At 31.4% G+C, this 17,184-nt stretch overlaps 1 protein-coding gene across 5 annotated transcripts in view; it reads right to left on the bottom strand.

The window, feature by feature from the left end:
* The window catches only part of LOC124359617 (protein tramtrack, alpha isoform-like), an 83,225-nt gene that overhangs the window by 19,625 nt on the left and 46,416 nt on the right, over nt 1-17,184 (bottom strand). The window lies entirely within an intron of this gene.

Here is a 17,184-nt window from a genome sequence, read left to right as displayed (position 1 = left end):
GCCATTGCGATCCTACTTCCAGTCAGGTATATATGGTGCTATTGTTAAGTTTACCTTGTTTCCCTAATCAAGACAGTATACAGATAGGTCTGAGAAGTCTACATCAGTAAGAACTGTCTACTTCAAGCCTATGTAATTTACTTTCAGTTTAAGTTATTTCTGGTGCTTGCAGTTCAGTTTCCATAATTGCTCTGACCAAGAAAATGTATAAACGTTTAAGTTTGAAAGCTGTACTTAGTTCAAAACTTGTAATCAGTCCGAGTGATTGAGAGATTGTTAATAAGTTTTAAATGCTAACCGTGCTTTACTATTTAATACACCAACTTTAGTGTTAAATTACTATACTGTAACACGTTAATCCGTTTCTGAAATAATAAGAAAATAAACTCAAGCTGTTATACCCTACTTCCAGTCTAAAAATATTACTATTAAACAATATTGAAACCCCTACAATATTTTATTTTCCTTTACTGTACTATATACGTTTTAGCCTCATTTTAAGGCTAAAAAGCATTTGGCTTGATGAAGTCAACTTAACTTTTATCACGATAATTTTGTATAAGTTAAATCTAATTAGACCACTGATTCATAAAACAGTCGATTAATGAGAAAAAAATCACTAAATTCAACTTGCAAACCGTTAAAGCCTACTGCCTTATAGCTTTGTAATGTGAGGTAGAACTAAATGGGTTCAGAAGGATGGAAATACAAATAAAAAAATATAGTAACATTTATTTTTATTCTTATTTAATTAAACTTAAATTGGTAAGGAATAATTGATTGATATAACAAAATAAACAATAAGTATAATATACAATATATTAAAACAATATAGCTTTGATAAGAGAATGCAAAGAATAAAAACTATGTAATAACATATTTCAGCTATAACTTATTGCTTTAAGTACAAATAAATATAAAGCCTAATTAAGAAATTGTAAAAGAAACACTGGAAACCTATACACTAATCTGAAATAATTACTTATGTAATAAATAATAACCTATAAATATAAGCTGACAAACAGGAACATGAAAAATATTATGTTGGGTAAAAGCTGATAAGCAAATGGAAAATATTGGACATTTTAAATTATCACAGCTAACAGAAACACCAGACAAACTCTTAATAGTGAGGCAACGAAACAGCTACAACAGGACATGAAATATACTGCGGTTGCACCATTAGAGGAACACTATTTACTATCTGGACACAGAAAATATGTTAAAAAGTGTATATGAAGTGTAAAATGTGTAAGTGTGTGTAGTGTTCCAAGTCATTGTAGTTTACTTCAATGTTAGTTTTTTTTCCATTGCTGATTTTGCCTCTTTTCTAATCAAGAAAATAATGAATAACGAATATTACTTGATGATGGTCATTACTGCTCATATTTAGAAATTGAATTATAGACGATTTAAAATTTTTAGTAGGCTGATGTGTCCTGTGAACAACAAAATTATAAAAAGATGCATGCTAAAACTATGTGTATTTTATTATCAGTTGGGAGTCATTCATTCAACCCAGAACTACCTACAACCTATAATCAAATGTACATTAAGTGCAAGTTACTGATAACAAAGATCGCACCACAAAGATTACGAATCTCATCATTAATGTCAGCTTCCGAAGATGACCACGCAAATGTTTCTTCGGATTTAAGAATAACCAGAAGTCATACATAGTGAGCTCGGGTAAGTTACGCACTCCATAATTTTTGTGCCATTTTCGGCCAAAAACTGCAAAGTTCATGAAGCAGTTTAAGATTAAGTATTATCATGGTGTATAAAATTAAACCCTCGACAAGTATTTTTCGGTGTACCAGCTTGCTGTAATAGTCCTTTGTCCTTAAGGCCATCACCAGTTCCCTACTCCTGTACATTACTTTCTTCTCCGATCATTGTTTCTTGACCGTTGTGGAGGATGGCACTCATCTTCAAACACATATGTGAGTTGAAATGGCATAAAATGTACATCTCATCACCAGTGACAATTTTGAAATAATCCAGTGACCACCATTATTAAGCAGGTGGGGGGTCTCGGACACTCAACTGTGTTTGTTCGTCTAACAAATTGAGAGATGCCCATTGAAGAAAAATGTACGTCTTTTAATATGTTATGCAACATTATTCATACTGCTGCAGATTTTTAATCCCTGGAGAAGCTTCAATAATCAAAAGTACAGTGTCCTGTCCTCTTAGATCATAGCGGGCACACAATCAAATTTTTCTTAGTAACAGCGGAATGCTTGTATATAATCTTCCTGAACGTTTGTCGTTGTGAAGCAAATCACGTCTCCTTTGAAATTCTGAATACCACCAAAAAACAGTAGCACAGGATGGTGCATCAGAACAAAAGACAATTTTAAGGCATTCAACGCACTCCTCCTGAGACAAATAGACTTTAAAATATAGCCCAAAAATGCTTCCTTGATAACTGTATAACTTCATGAAATCGATCTTTCTGAACTGACGACATAAATAAACTGATGAACCCAAGTCCTGTCAGGCACTGATAGTTATTTGGGAAATCAGAGAATGATGAGAATATTGCAGTATGCACTATCTTAAAAACTTGCAGAGTGACAACAACCTTTATACAACAATTAAAAAAAGATAACTGGTTTCCTCTTGAGAAGTGCTTAAAAAATGTGTATTGTTGTTCTTAATTTCAGAAATTAAGAATTAGCAATGTGGTATTTAGTATGTTTAATTCTGAGAACATATTCTACAAATATCACTTTAAAGTTTTTAAATGGTAATTGAACTAGCTTTATACATTCAAAATCAAGTCATTGAATACTCAGTCACTGTCTTAAATAATTTTATCAATATTAGAAGAAATGAGATTAAAAGATATATTTTAGAAATAAAATTTAATCACTAAATATGCTGCTAAATGCTAATCTTGAGAGTGGTCTGTGAATTTGGCTTATATTTGCTATTCATATTCGTTGAAGTCAGAGGAAGGTTTAAAAACCAAGAAAGATCTGAAAGGTTTCTCGGAATACTTTATAAATTAAAAAATAATTATAATTCTTAATCCAAATTTAACTTGCACTGAACACAAACTACTAAAAAAGCTGTTGACACTTTCAGATAAAGTTCCAAAAAGGCTGAAACATTTGTTCACATTTAAATTTGAGCAACTATTAAGTACACAGTACTGTTATGTTATGTAGATAGCAAAGATTCAGTTACTATCTGATTTTTACTAGGGACTGCATCAGTAATGAATTACAAACATATAATAATGAATGGGAAATACTATTCAACACTGTTATAAAACCCACCTTTATGAACAAAGCTGTGAATGTTTGCTCATATGGTACTCACAACTGGTTGGCTTCCTTAACAGTGTGTATGGCATTTTCACAATGGCTTAAAGAAAAATAGAGAAATTAACACTAACATGCCTCAATGAGCCATTTTTTCAAAGACTACAGTCACAAAAACAACAGACTTCTATAATGCAATACCTATTTATTGTAAACAATTATTTTCTAATGTTTTATGGAATTTACAAGTAAGGACTTTCTCCTTATACCGGAAGTACTTTTTAACCATAGTACGCTTCTATGTAAGTAAAAAGCTTTTTTTTTACCAAAGTGTGCTTCCAAGACCCATTTATATACTTTTGGTTAGGCCAACAAGGCAAACTCAGTTGTAGTGTCATAATATATTTAATTCAAAGTAGAAATAATGCTCCTGCATATACAAAACCTAATAAGCTAATAATCAAGTCGCAAATTCAATTACTGGATTATACTGGGTGAAAGCCTCGACCTCTTGTGCTGTAAGGCGTCTGCTGCTATCCACATCTTAACCTCTGATCTAGGCCTCTTAACTAGGAATATGTACCTGATGTATGTCTATTTACATTTGAAAAATATCATAGATCTCCCATCATAGAGACTTTTTATAAGTAGGATATGGACTTCAATTTTGAAAATTGTGTGCAAAGCCGCATTAACAGCTATGATAAAACTCACCTTAAAAAATAACCAAATTAAAAACCACTTTTTTAACAAGCAAGAAAAAAACAGTTATTGCTTTTTACCAACAAAGAAATGCAGAGCCACAATGCCTCCAATCTAACAAATAACTGGTAAATTAACAGAATCACAAAGAAGACTTTAAATCTAAAAGATTTCAGTTAATGTCATACACTGAACTAAACTTTCATAATTAACTGCTGTAGGTGCAGTTTGTAACTAACATACTTGCTAAACTCTATACATCAATGCTAGTGGGGTTTGCATTTCCAGTGATAACAACTGCCTACTTAAGACTACAGCATTATAAGTCTTTTCTAAACTGTTGCTCATATTGCTTGTGATTTAGCCATGCATCTATTGTTTAATAATACAAAAGAAATAAAATACATCTAAATAATCATTGATTTTTGGAGATGTTATGCGAGAAGAAACATTTAAACTATTGTGATATACAGAAATCTAAAAAATACTGAAATGACCTATTTAATTGTTAATGACTTGTTTTATATGTAATAAAAACAATCAACATATATATTGTAAGTCTCTTATGGGATATTTTAATTTAAAGTTATTTTTTTAAATCAATCACTAGCTGCGGAAAATGACAATTATTGTTACATTTTATAGCAAAGAGAAAGACAATAGTGCTAGTCTGCCTTAATGAATATGAAAAAAAATGTATTACTCTTAGTCCCATATGAAGATGTAGAGTCAGAGTTATTAACACTTACAACTCAGTATCATAGTGCCCTGGTACTGCTGTTATTATATGACAATACCTGACTAGATAACGTGCACAATGTCAACACCCTCCTCACGTCAAGACATAGTCAGAGTATTAACATTTACTAAACAGTACCATAGTGCCTCCTCATGTTAATAGTCAGAGTATTGACATTACTACACAGTATCATAGTGCCCTGGTACTGTTATTATTATATATGACATTACCTGACTATTGTGTACAATGGCAACTCTTCTCACGTTAATATTCAGAGTATTGACATTTACTTCACAGTATCATAGTGCCCTGGTACTGTTATTATTATATGACAATACCTGACTAGTTAATGTGCACAATGTCAACTCTTCTCATATTAATAGTCAGAGTATTGACATTTACTTCACAGTATCAAAGTGCCCTGGTACTGTTATTATTATATGACAATACCTGACTAGCTAATGTGCACAATGTCAACACTCTCTTCACGTCAAGACATAGTCAGAGTATTAAAATTTACTACACAGTATCCATAGTGCCTCCTCACGTTAATAGTCAGAGTATTGACATTTACTTCACAGTATCATAGTGCCCTGGTACTGTTGTTATTATATGACAATACCTGACTAGTTAATGTGCACAATGTCAACTCTTCTCACATTAATAGTCAGAGTATTGACATTTACTTCACAGTATCATAGTGCCCTGGTACTGTTATTATTATATGACAATACCTGACAAGTTAATGTGCACAATGTCAACTCTTCTCACATTAATAGTCAGAGTATTGACATTTACCTCACAGTATAATAGTGCCCTGGTACTGTTGTTATTATATGGCAATACCTGACTAGCTTATGTGCACAATGTCAACTCTTCTCACATTAATAGTCAGAGTAATGACATTTACTTCACAGTATCATAGTGCCCTGGTACTGTTATTATTATATGACAATACCTGACTAGTTAATGTGCACAATGCCAACACTCTCCTCACGTCAAGACATAGTCAGAGTATTGACGTCAAGACATAGTCAGAGTATTGACGTTTATAACACGGTAGCTTGGGCATTTGTGGTTGGAGAATTAATAAAACATAACATAATGATAGCTACATGCTAACTTTAATATAAAACAATAAAATACCTGTGCAAGAGTATAAAAAATAATAGTGAACAAAAAATACAAACAACTCATAAAACCATACATTTATTGCAGAAGAATGATAATAAAACATTAACACACTGATAACATGACAGAAAAACTTACTTATGAAGATTATCCAAAATGTGAGCTGCAGAGAAAAGTCAAGTTAATTAATGATTGAAAATATTTGTAAGAGATAACAATGTAACCACATAATAATTATTGTTGAGTATGCCTACAACTAGTATAAACTGTGTCTTGTAATTTAAGTATCTAGTTTACTTAAAGTTTTAGTATAAACTGTGTCTTTTAATTTAAGTATATTGTTTACTTAAAGTTTATATACTTTTTTAGTATAGTTAATAGCATAACACAATATATTAAATTAACAGAACCACATTTCAGAATTATATCTTTAAATTAAATTTCAACAGAGAGAACTCTGCCTTAAAAGATAAAAGTATTCTTTGGTTATTTTTTAATATTGTAACACTTATACTCACAAGTACTTTAAACACCATACAAAATTCTTGTATTTCTGTATGTTTCAGGAGCAAAATTATCTTATTCATACAGTATGGGTTTTAGAACTTACATTACAAAGATGATAAATCAAAACACAAATAATAAAAGTAAAACCTTGTAATATTATTTTAACTAATAATAAATAGGTATTATTTAAAAAGAACACTACAAAACTATAGGACCTTAAGATGTTAGCAATATTGGCTGAAATAAATTACTGATATTTCTATATTTTCAGCCTAATAATTCATACATACATGATAATACTGAAGTGAGCGATGCTTCCTTTGATCCCTTATGATACTTAACTATTTAAATGTTTGCGGTATTTCTAATTATTCTATTGAAATGCTTCCCTTAATTTATTGATAGGCTTTTTCTCTCTTTTAGGCTTAGTTTCTTCTACTCTTTTTTGATGCTAGTACTTTGTACATTAGTATTAACAATACACAAATGGTGGCTGACGATTAATATAAAAAATGAAAAACACTATTTAAAGAGTAATATGTACCTAAATTGTATTTGATATCTCAAAAAAACATTTTTATTGTATTAAAAAGAAGAAAAGAATAGCTTTTTATAAGTTAAAAAAATAAAATTTATAGATAAAATATTTTTGGGACATGTTTTACAAATGTATCAACATACATCTTTTAAATCTTTGAAAATTTAAACTACAAGCCTCTTAACAGAAAGCTTTACGGTTTAGTGATTCAAGAAGTAGTCAAAAACTATATATGTTATATAAATAAATTATTACAAACATGTATTTAATTTATTTACTTCTTTCATTTGATTCAACAATTATTACATTCTTTTAAAAATTAATTATTGTAAAAAGTTATTAGCACATATTTTAACTCTTTCAGTGCCAATGTTTATACACTAGTTAATCATGACCAAGTAGAAAATGTAGTAAACCATATTTGTGCCAAAATGTGCAAATCTAGATCGGTGTTGAAAATGGAAAATTACTGTACCTTAATTTATAATAATGATGGATTATCAATTTGTTTGTATAGCTCATAAGTAGATGTAGAATATCATACTCAATCTTGTAATTTAGTCAATAATGTTTTGTCATATAACTTTTTTTTAATTTTATTTAATTATTTATTTTTGTTTTGAGTTTACACATGATTGAAGTAAAAATCATGTTAATTTGAAGTAAAAACCTAACAAGTTGTATTCAATATCTTGAAAAATAAAAAAGTTAATAGTTTATTATGACCAATCTAAACCATATTTAGACTCATTGTACATTATCTTCTATTGATGATTATGTAAAGTTTTTATATGAGAGTAGAAATTGAAATGTGTTTTTACACTGATTTAGTACATTGTGCGCATTCTATTAGTGAATGATGCAACTAATATCCTGACAGATGGCATTAAGTAAGTAAAACCTATAAAAATGCAGTTTAGACAATATAACTTAAAATAAATACATCATAACATCAATCAAGTAAAACTACAAGATCCATATTCTTCTGAAGTTTTGCTGTTTCATCAAACTACGGAAGCCACAGACAAAAGTATTTAGTTACACACATAACATATTTTATTTATACTTTGACAAGTTAGATTTTTCTGGGGAATTTAGTAAGCTTTTTTAAGATTTCATATTAAACTACTATAGTATTTTCAATGAGTTAATTATTTTTTAGTATGCACCTATATTGCAAAGGATGAAACAGCCTATAATAATATTCTATTAACCTACTAACAAGTGTGCATGGGGTGTGTTATGACAACCGTCCCAAAGTGCATATTAGGCCCAATAAAATCAGACTGGTAATTAATTGGTAGCCAAGTCCAAAAAGTAACATGTTTTGACATGACATGGCAATGGGCGGGACTAGCGCCACCATCTTGGCATCAGAGTGGTTCTACACTCAGTATAACCATAGTGGTAGTATGAGCAGTGTGCTTATAGTAATTTATACATAGTACAGTGTTGAAACCAGTTGTGAAGTGCTAGCTAACACAACACAATACACACTGTACTGATACTTTTGGAAGACTATCATCAATCGTATCGTATTTGGCAATGAGACTTGGGTAAAGTACGTCACATGTAAAAAGGAAACTGCAGTCGACGGAATAAGGACACACACATTCACCCAAGAAACCAAGAATCATAGCTACTATGTTTTGCAATGCTAAGGGAGTGATTCTCGAGGATATTCTGGAATATGCCAAACTCTGAGGATATTCTGGAATATGCCAAACTCTAAGAATATTTCCAAACACTCAGAAACATAAACACGCGGAAAAAAAAGCGTAGGGAAAAACTCAGCAAGAAAGTTTTGATTCAGCACGACAACACACGGCCAATCGTACCTAAGAGCTAGCTCTTAGATTATTTTGGATGGGAAGTTTTTAATCATCATATCTTACGGCCCGGATTTGGGCACCTAGCGATTAGCAGCTTTACCCAGCGATGAAGAATTTATATATATATATATACAGGGTGTTTGAAAAGTATGGGTACGGCTTAATATTTAAAAAACTATAGGAGATAACATCTATAAACTTTGCACAGTGTCATATGGCCATGTAAACTATTTTTCCTTGCTATTACCATGACATGCCAACCATGGGGGGTCAGCCCACAGAGGAAAACATGAAAATCTTAAATTGAAGCGTGATACCTCATTTGAAAGAGCTCACTTAGTAGAGTTGAATGCCGCAAACCGCATCTCAAAAGGTTTATCCAATCAGAAATGGCGGGTTGTTTTAGGTACACATTGTGAAGTACATTATGCGCTGCCATTTCTGACTGGATCGTCGTATTCTGATGCGGTTGGCGGCGTTTCACTCTACTAACCAATGTGTTTTCACTGACTTTTTTTAATTGTGTTATAAATTTATGACATAATTTGCTAATTAAAAAAAGTCAGAGTCGTTGCATCACAACTGTTTATGTGTAGTACAAGCAGTCTCGTGCAAAACACTTTAGTCTATTTTTAATACCTGTATTCCTGAAGTCAGTTTCATGTTGTTGAGTTCATCACTGTCAATGTTTTGTGTTATGCTCTTCCATCGTTCTTTATTTCTTTTAATCTACAAATGGCATGCACCACAAATGCGGCACATTAATTTCCTTTAACGTTATGGTACTTTTAAAATAATAAATATTATCAGATTGCTATAAAATTCATATGGTTTGCAAAGAGGAAGGATCAAAGCTGTCAAATGTCAGGTTTAAACACTATGAGTGCGAATCCCGTAATTTCTGGGTACACCTAAACTCTCGAATAATGCTGTCACATAATTTTACATAATCAGTGTTTTTAATTTTAGCTTAACTACGCGATTGCTAATTTTATGCCATAGTCACGTATTACATTATTTTGTGTTGTCAGTAACACAATTCTCCTCTAGAATGCGTGTTGTATTTGAAAAGTAACAGCTGGAAATTTTAAATGTTTGTTTATTTTTAATCACCAAAATGTCTATATTTTTATAAAAATATGTAAACTATTAAAATACGTAAACTGTAAACAATGTTTTAATTTTACAAAATAAATATTTCTAAAAGAGTTACCAAACATGTGGTCTAATGTACCGGGTGTCCCACGAAGAGGTTTAAACATTTGATTTTATATTAATTGCCCATTTATGCACCGAACACGTTCAAACTCTACACAATTCATTAAAATAGGTTTTAAAAATATTTCAGCTCTCTAGCAATTGTTGAAACAAAATGGTGGCATTTTGAAAAACTATACTTTAAAAACAGTACAAAAACTATATTTTTCTAAAATTATTTATCGTCATATTCAAGAGAAATAAAGCATTCCAATCAGAAAATTAGAACATATTAACAAATATTCAAACTGTAATCCATCCACAGTGACACACTGATAACAGCGCTTAACAAATGAATCGTAAGCTCTTACAAAGAAATTCTGCAGTATCCGGAGAAGTTCCTCTTCACTCTGTTTAAGAATGTGTGGATATTACCAGTGATTTAATACAATTATGCCTATTTACACCACCATTGCGATACTAAAAAAACAATTTTAGTATGCCAATTAGAATCTAACTCATGAAACTCAATGATACGAGAACGAAATTCCACTCTCAAGCCGTATCATCTTCAAGAAGATTATAGACTAGGTGACTTTTGAAAAATTTAATTTTGTTTTTCTTAATTATTCTATGTACTGAAGACTGGAACACCAGTTTCAATTTCAACCTTCCTTAGTGATTTCGGTTTACCTGGAGAACGAAGCATCAGGAGCATTGATGCGCACACTACTACTTCTCTTTCCTCATTTGATCCTCTAGAGTACTTTTTTACAACACAAGAAACTAGTTTCTAACAAAAGAATTTTCCACTTAGTTATTGTTGGATTGCTTGGTGTTTCAACTCCTGGGTGGGCAACCTTCCGTAATGTTGCCAAAAGCAATAGCCCACGCACAACATTTCACTTTTTATTCAACATTAACACTTTGACGCCGGCGCTATTTGACGTGCGCTGTGCCTGAGTGGCGGTGCGTGCGAGACCTGCTTGCCCTCGCTGGGCGGCGGGATTTCACTCAAATCTCATGTCCTGCGCATCTTTCAGTTATTTGCCTCTAACTTTCTTATTTTTTATTCAATTGGTTCCAAGTAAAGTTTTTATTTAGTAAAACTAAATTCCTTTTATTTTGAGGTAATCTTACGAATTTTCCGTCAGTTAATATATGTGTTTTACATTAATTCAGTTTGAAAAACTTGTGTTTTATTACATTTTAAACGTGTTTTGTGGTAAACAAATAAAACAGAATTAAGCCGTTTTCAAATAGTTATTGTTGAAATTAGTTTTAATATCAGTATACAGCTTATGTTAGATTTTAATTAGAAAAGAAACATTTTCTTTGGGATAAGAGTACACCAATACGTTATTATAGTTACAAATTGTATTGAGTAAAGTTCAGGAAATTAAAGTTATTTACACAGATTGAAATAGATTCGAGTATGATTTTCAAGTCCTTTTAATAATGTAGGATGGTGTGATACCTTTGAAAGCAAGGATCTAAACAAAATCCTACGTCACCACCACTGCAGTAGATAGTGGATCTCTTCTCTCTTCCGGCTTTGCGGCACACTACACAGCGTCGTCGAGTGTTGGATTGTTTTGGCCAGTGATTACTATTTCTAGCAGAAAGCCTAGTGGTTTCTCGTATGGTAGTACTCTGAACAATTCGCTCAGTGGGACCAAAACAAAGAAAAAGTCCTTGGACAAGCTTTAATCGAAAGTCACTAAGAAGCTTCTTTCTTCCATTTTCAGGTTTGTAGAGAATATAACTGTTCAATGCAGTGATATCCAAAAAATAAAAGAATAGTTTCATTGCAAGTAAACGTTTCAAAACAAAGTCAACAATTTCGATTAGTTTTTTGTGAAAAATACAACCTTTTAAGAAACAAACAAAAAACATTTGGCATGAAAAGGTTAGTTCGTTTAGGAGATACAAAATAAAGAACAAAGCACTAAAGCGCAGGACAGCAGGTGTCCCGCTCGCTACTTAGGCACCCAAGTATGCCGGGTCAGACGCTGTCGCGCGCGCTACTCGGCCACTCATCACGACAGACACATCTGACCTCAAAGGGTTAAAAGCCATTTCTCGAACTTCAATATCAGTAAAACAGTAATGGAGGAGGTTAAGTTATGTTTTTATAGCACAAGCAATATTCTTCAATCAAACAGCTGTTTTCAACAATGAGCATTATTAAATAGCTGTTCTTTAAAATTGCAATGCAGTAATCAAATCAGGTAATTCAAGAAATGAATTTTTATAGGAAGCAAAATGTTTAATATGTCACCATTTTGTTTCTACAATTATTAGGGAGCTTTAATTTTCACAGAATAATTTTAAAACCTTTGTTAATAGTGTAGAGTTTGAAAATGTTCCGTGCATAAATGGGCAAGTAAGATCCAAGTCTTTATTAGTTATTAATCAACATAACAAGTTACAATAGACTTTGACAAATTATTGGGCAGTAATAAGTAAAAAATAATAATTTTAGAACTAGAGACTTATTTTAAAATTAACAGGAACGTTTCAAAAGACAAGAACATACAAAACTATTAACTTGTATAAATAGGGAGTGGTCATATAAAATCAAACGTTTAAACCTCCTCGTGGGATACTCTCTATATTTTTATATACACTCCATGACAGCTATTAATATTTATTTCACATAGTTATTGAAGCAATAAAATACGGCAAAATTCTTGAGTAACTTGATAGAATAGAAAACCTAATGGAAAAACTAGTGCCTAGTAAGAAGTACTGTAGTTGTCTGATGGTACAAAAACATCACAGTGTCCACTAGGAAACTAATTTTCTTATTGAGAATGCACTTATCCACAGAGTGATGTGTCCCTGTCAAATGTGGTAGGGTCAAAGAAAAATGGGGCCGACCAGTGAATGTTTTAAATGTGGTGTCTACGAAGGAAGTTTCTAAAAATTGTAATGCAGTGAAATGTAATGGGAAAAAAACTGGTATCACATAGTACTTATAATATTTCAAGTAAGCAATATAAAAATTAGTATTTTGGAACTCTTACAAGTGCCCGTAACAATCGTCTAGTAAATCCAGTTTTTCTCAACTGAAACAAACAGCGTATTAAGTCAGTACAAAAAAATGCACTGAGTTTTGGACATAAACCCATTAGTAACAAAGTTATTAATTTGAACTTGAACCAAGTTTTAACTCCTTCTTATTTTGCTAGATGTAATAAAATTCACAGTGGATCTTTAATACTTATTGAGTTTAAATCTGTGAATGTGTTTCAGCTTTTGGTGAAGAGATGTTGTGTGAGTTATTGTTTTCATTTAGACTGCTTTCAATGTTATCATAGTGACCTTCTACAGATCCACTTGAGGGAACAATTCCATTTTATTGATAATTTACATGGTCTGATTGTTTTGTTGAATAGCCTTTCTACAGTAATGTGATAATTTAAGTGTACCTAAATTTCTTTTTCAGTAAGTTCTTCATATTAACATAACCTCATATTGGATATGCTACAGGCTGAAAACCAAAGTTCCCAAGGTTTTACTCAAGCATTTTATGACATGTTCTAGGATCACTCAGTACAGTATCTGAAATATAACACTGTAGAAGATTTGACTTCTGAAATCTGGACTGTCTGTCTGAAGAGAAAAAAAAGTGGTGACGAAGACGTTCAAAACAAACTCTTTGCATCATTTAGACATCAGAGACAACTAGTTCACAAAATAGCTCTGTATAGTTTCCTAACAGCCATTCAGTATCATATAGATGAAGAGATGTTCTCATTGTCTTACCAGGTGCACAATTAATTGGTCTTAAATGTTTGGTCAACTATGTTCAATTATAACAATTCCAAGGGTACATTTTTCAACAAAATCCGTCATAAGCGAGCATGATCACTTTAAAGATACGCTTGCACAAGCTGGAAGTGCCAAACATGGACCATTTGAAAGTTTTGTTGCTAGTATGCCATTGAAAATTATCTGAACTTGGAAAGAAAGTACTAATCTGATCTTCTTAGAAAGAAAGTAATATAACGAATGTTGATTTTTATGTATGATCCTAAAATTAAGTACCAATCCATGAACTGGGTAAGCAAACTTCACTATGAGCTAAAAACACTCAAATGAACAAATCTAGATTTTAGGCTATAATGCCTGCATTTCTTAAATACTTATCGGATTGTGTGTGTACGTACCTTCACTTTTTTCCTGAATGTACAAAATGTTGATCAACATTATTTACCTTGAGATTCATGTTCAACTTCATGAATGAATAAGAAAGAAAACCCTACTCGAATTGTGAAAGAAGTAATGGGTTTGTACTCTGTTAAAGGCAACAACTTTTCAGTACTAAAATGTCCACCTTATTCGCTTGACCTTGCACAAAGTAAAATCTGCATTAAAGTTCATTCTGTTGAAAGGGTCAGCACAAACAATGAATAAGAACCCAGGAGATTTCTAGCATTGCATCATATCATAAAAATGTTAAAAGAGAGGAGGTGTGCACATTGAGGGTGGTCATAATTAAGTTTGTAAAAATTTTAAAATAAATGTTTTGTAGCAGTAGTTTTATTTTTTTACTTTATAGCCACAATTTGCATACAACAGTTATGAAATCAAGAGTTTTTTCTCTTGACAAGTTTAAACTATCCATTTAAGCCCCTATGTAATTTAACTATTAAACTATATTGTCCTAAAAGTTTTATTGCTTAACCCTTTGAGTGCCGGAGCATCATTATTTGCGATCCTGCATTATATGCAAGTAATGCCAGAATCGCTATTTGCGACTTCTGCAGTAACGCTTATATTTTATATAGTATTTATCTAAATTGGCTCAATGACTATACATACGCATTCCAAAGGCTTCAACGTAACTTTAGATGAAGGTTTTGTTGCATTCTGGTTATATTCTGATTTTTACAGTGGTTGTAAAGAGATAACGCGCGTCAGTCGAGTTTAGAATCAACAGCTACACAGACGAGCCATCACATGTTTTGTTTGAGCTGGTGTTTATTTCACAAATGATTGTAAATATTGAAAGTTTTTAAGTGTAAATGGGTTTGTAATGTTAGTATATTCATATTATTTAGTTTTTGTATGTTCTAGTCTGTGTGTAAGTAGAACAATGACTTGACCGTGAGTTGCGGCGATCGTAATCAGCTAGAACTTTCCTAAATACATTTGTAGTTTTTATATTTTTTGTGTTTGTTCAGTGATATTTATAAACAATGAGTCGTACAAACATTGCTGACAATGAAGATCTAGATTGCAGGCATTAGATTTAAGCATTAGCAGTGTAGACAATACAGAGTGTTAGGTTAGGTTAGAAAATGTAGTAAATATGAAAATGTCTAGTTTTGTAACGGTTCATATTTTCATATTTATTTTCCAAACTTTATTTATAAGTATAAAAAAAGTGTTTGTCTTTTTGTAAAGAATTAAATGAATTATAAGATAGAATAACTGAAAGTGAAAAAATAAAATATTTCTATAACACGTTGTGTCAAAATAAAAATCAAAATGTTTTTGCTCATAAAGTTTTTGTTAATGTTTTTTTATTGGTATAAAAACGTTAAATAAGTAATCAATGTATTATATTTATAAAGAAAATATATTTATCTACAAAAAAATAAAAAACCCAGGACATTATACTAATAAATAATTTTTTTTATGAATTTTTAACCAGACCCTTGCAAAATCAGGCATTTTCGCTCAGCATTTTATGCATACCATATAGAAAAACGTCGCGGCACGTAAAGGGTTAACCAGAAAATAATTTTCATAAATATTTAGACAGCATTATCAGTTGCACAATAACCATACCCACTAAGACATTTTTTATAGTTTCACTGTACTACATCTGATTTTATATAATAGTTTGTCCCTGCTCCAGTAATTGAACGCTTATTAAGGCAAATGGCTGTGGAAGATCGCTCACTTCTTATGTTCATTAAGTTTAATTAATCACTAGACAGTATAAATATAACTTAAATATCTTAATAATATTACAATTATATTAATATCCAATGGAAAGTAAATAGGATAATATAACCTAAACTCACTTCAACATTTAAGCAACATACTTACCTGTTAATTTTAAACTCAAAAAATATAAAGAGTAATTAATAGTTCTCAACAACACATCAGCGCAGCTGTAGATCTTCTATTTCCAATCATTCCCAACATGCCAAACAATTCTTCACAAGTTAAACAGCTATATGAAAAATCAAACCTTAGAATAAATAAACGCTCATTTAACAAAAATAATTTCAGTTATCATTTAACTTAATAGTGCAGCATGAATATGTTTCTTTAGTATGGACAGAACCAAACAAATCTATTTGTCTTTGGTAGTAATATTGAAATGTAATTTTCAGATAAGAGAGCAATTCCTTGAAAACAAAATCATGCTCATTGCAACTTACAGACTAACACAGTAAAATAATTAATAGATAGACAATACCAATTAATTTGTTAATAATAATTTTATTTACTGGAAAAAATATATTTGACAGTCCAACCCGCTCCGCAATCCAACTCCATATGTATTATGGGTACAGTAAGTAAAAGCTAAAACATGAATTTTTAAATCAAATTAATTTTTACCGTAAAACAACGCCTACAATGTTTATTTCATACCATTTTTACTTAAAAAGAACATCATAAACCAAATTTTCTTGATAAATGATTGCACTTGTCCTTCGGCACCTTTAATTACAAGTCAGTAGTGTCACTGCATCGTTGACTCCAAGCATATTATCTGTTACATGCTACTTACTCATCCCATGTGGAGTTTTAGGTGATGGTTTTAAATTTTTTAATTTGTACCTAGTGTTTTTGTTATAATAAAAGTTGGTTATAACGGAGTTGAAACATAAATACACTACAAGAGACATGACAGTGATATTTTACTATGAACATTGAGCTAAGGAAGCACTATAGAATCATACAACTACAGAAACTCAATTTATACAAATTTCATTAGAGATATGATTTCTGAGAAAAGAGCAAGGATCCATCTCTCTGGGCCCTACTACAAGAATTTGGAAATTGAAGTAGATGATTACCACAGCAAGTGAAGTCTGCTGTGATCATGGGACCAGGCTTGTAGGAATATCAAGTATAGTACTATCGAAAGTGAAGAGTTTGCTTACCGTGTGGCCATGGAGCCACTTGTCGAAATATCAGGTAAAGTACTATCTAGATACTGTAACAATGCAGTAAATAAGTTTTATTTTAAGTTCCAAAACATTGATAAGGGCAATTACCCATCTTGTTATGTTTCTT

The sequence above is a fragment of the Homalodisca vitripennis genome, chromosome 4, assembly GCF_021130785.1.
Source record: "Homalodisca vitripennis isolate AUS2020 chromosome 4, UT_GWSS_2.1, whole genome shotgun sequence".
Taxonomy (NCBI): Eukaryota; Metazoa; Arthropoda; class Insecta; order Hemiptera; family Cicadellidae; genus Homalodisca; species Homalodisca vitripennis.
The sequence above is the reverse complement of the archived record's forward strand: the minus strand, read 5'-3'. Positions and strand labels throughout refer to the sequence as shown.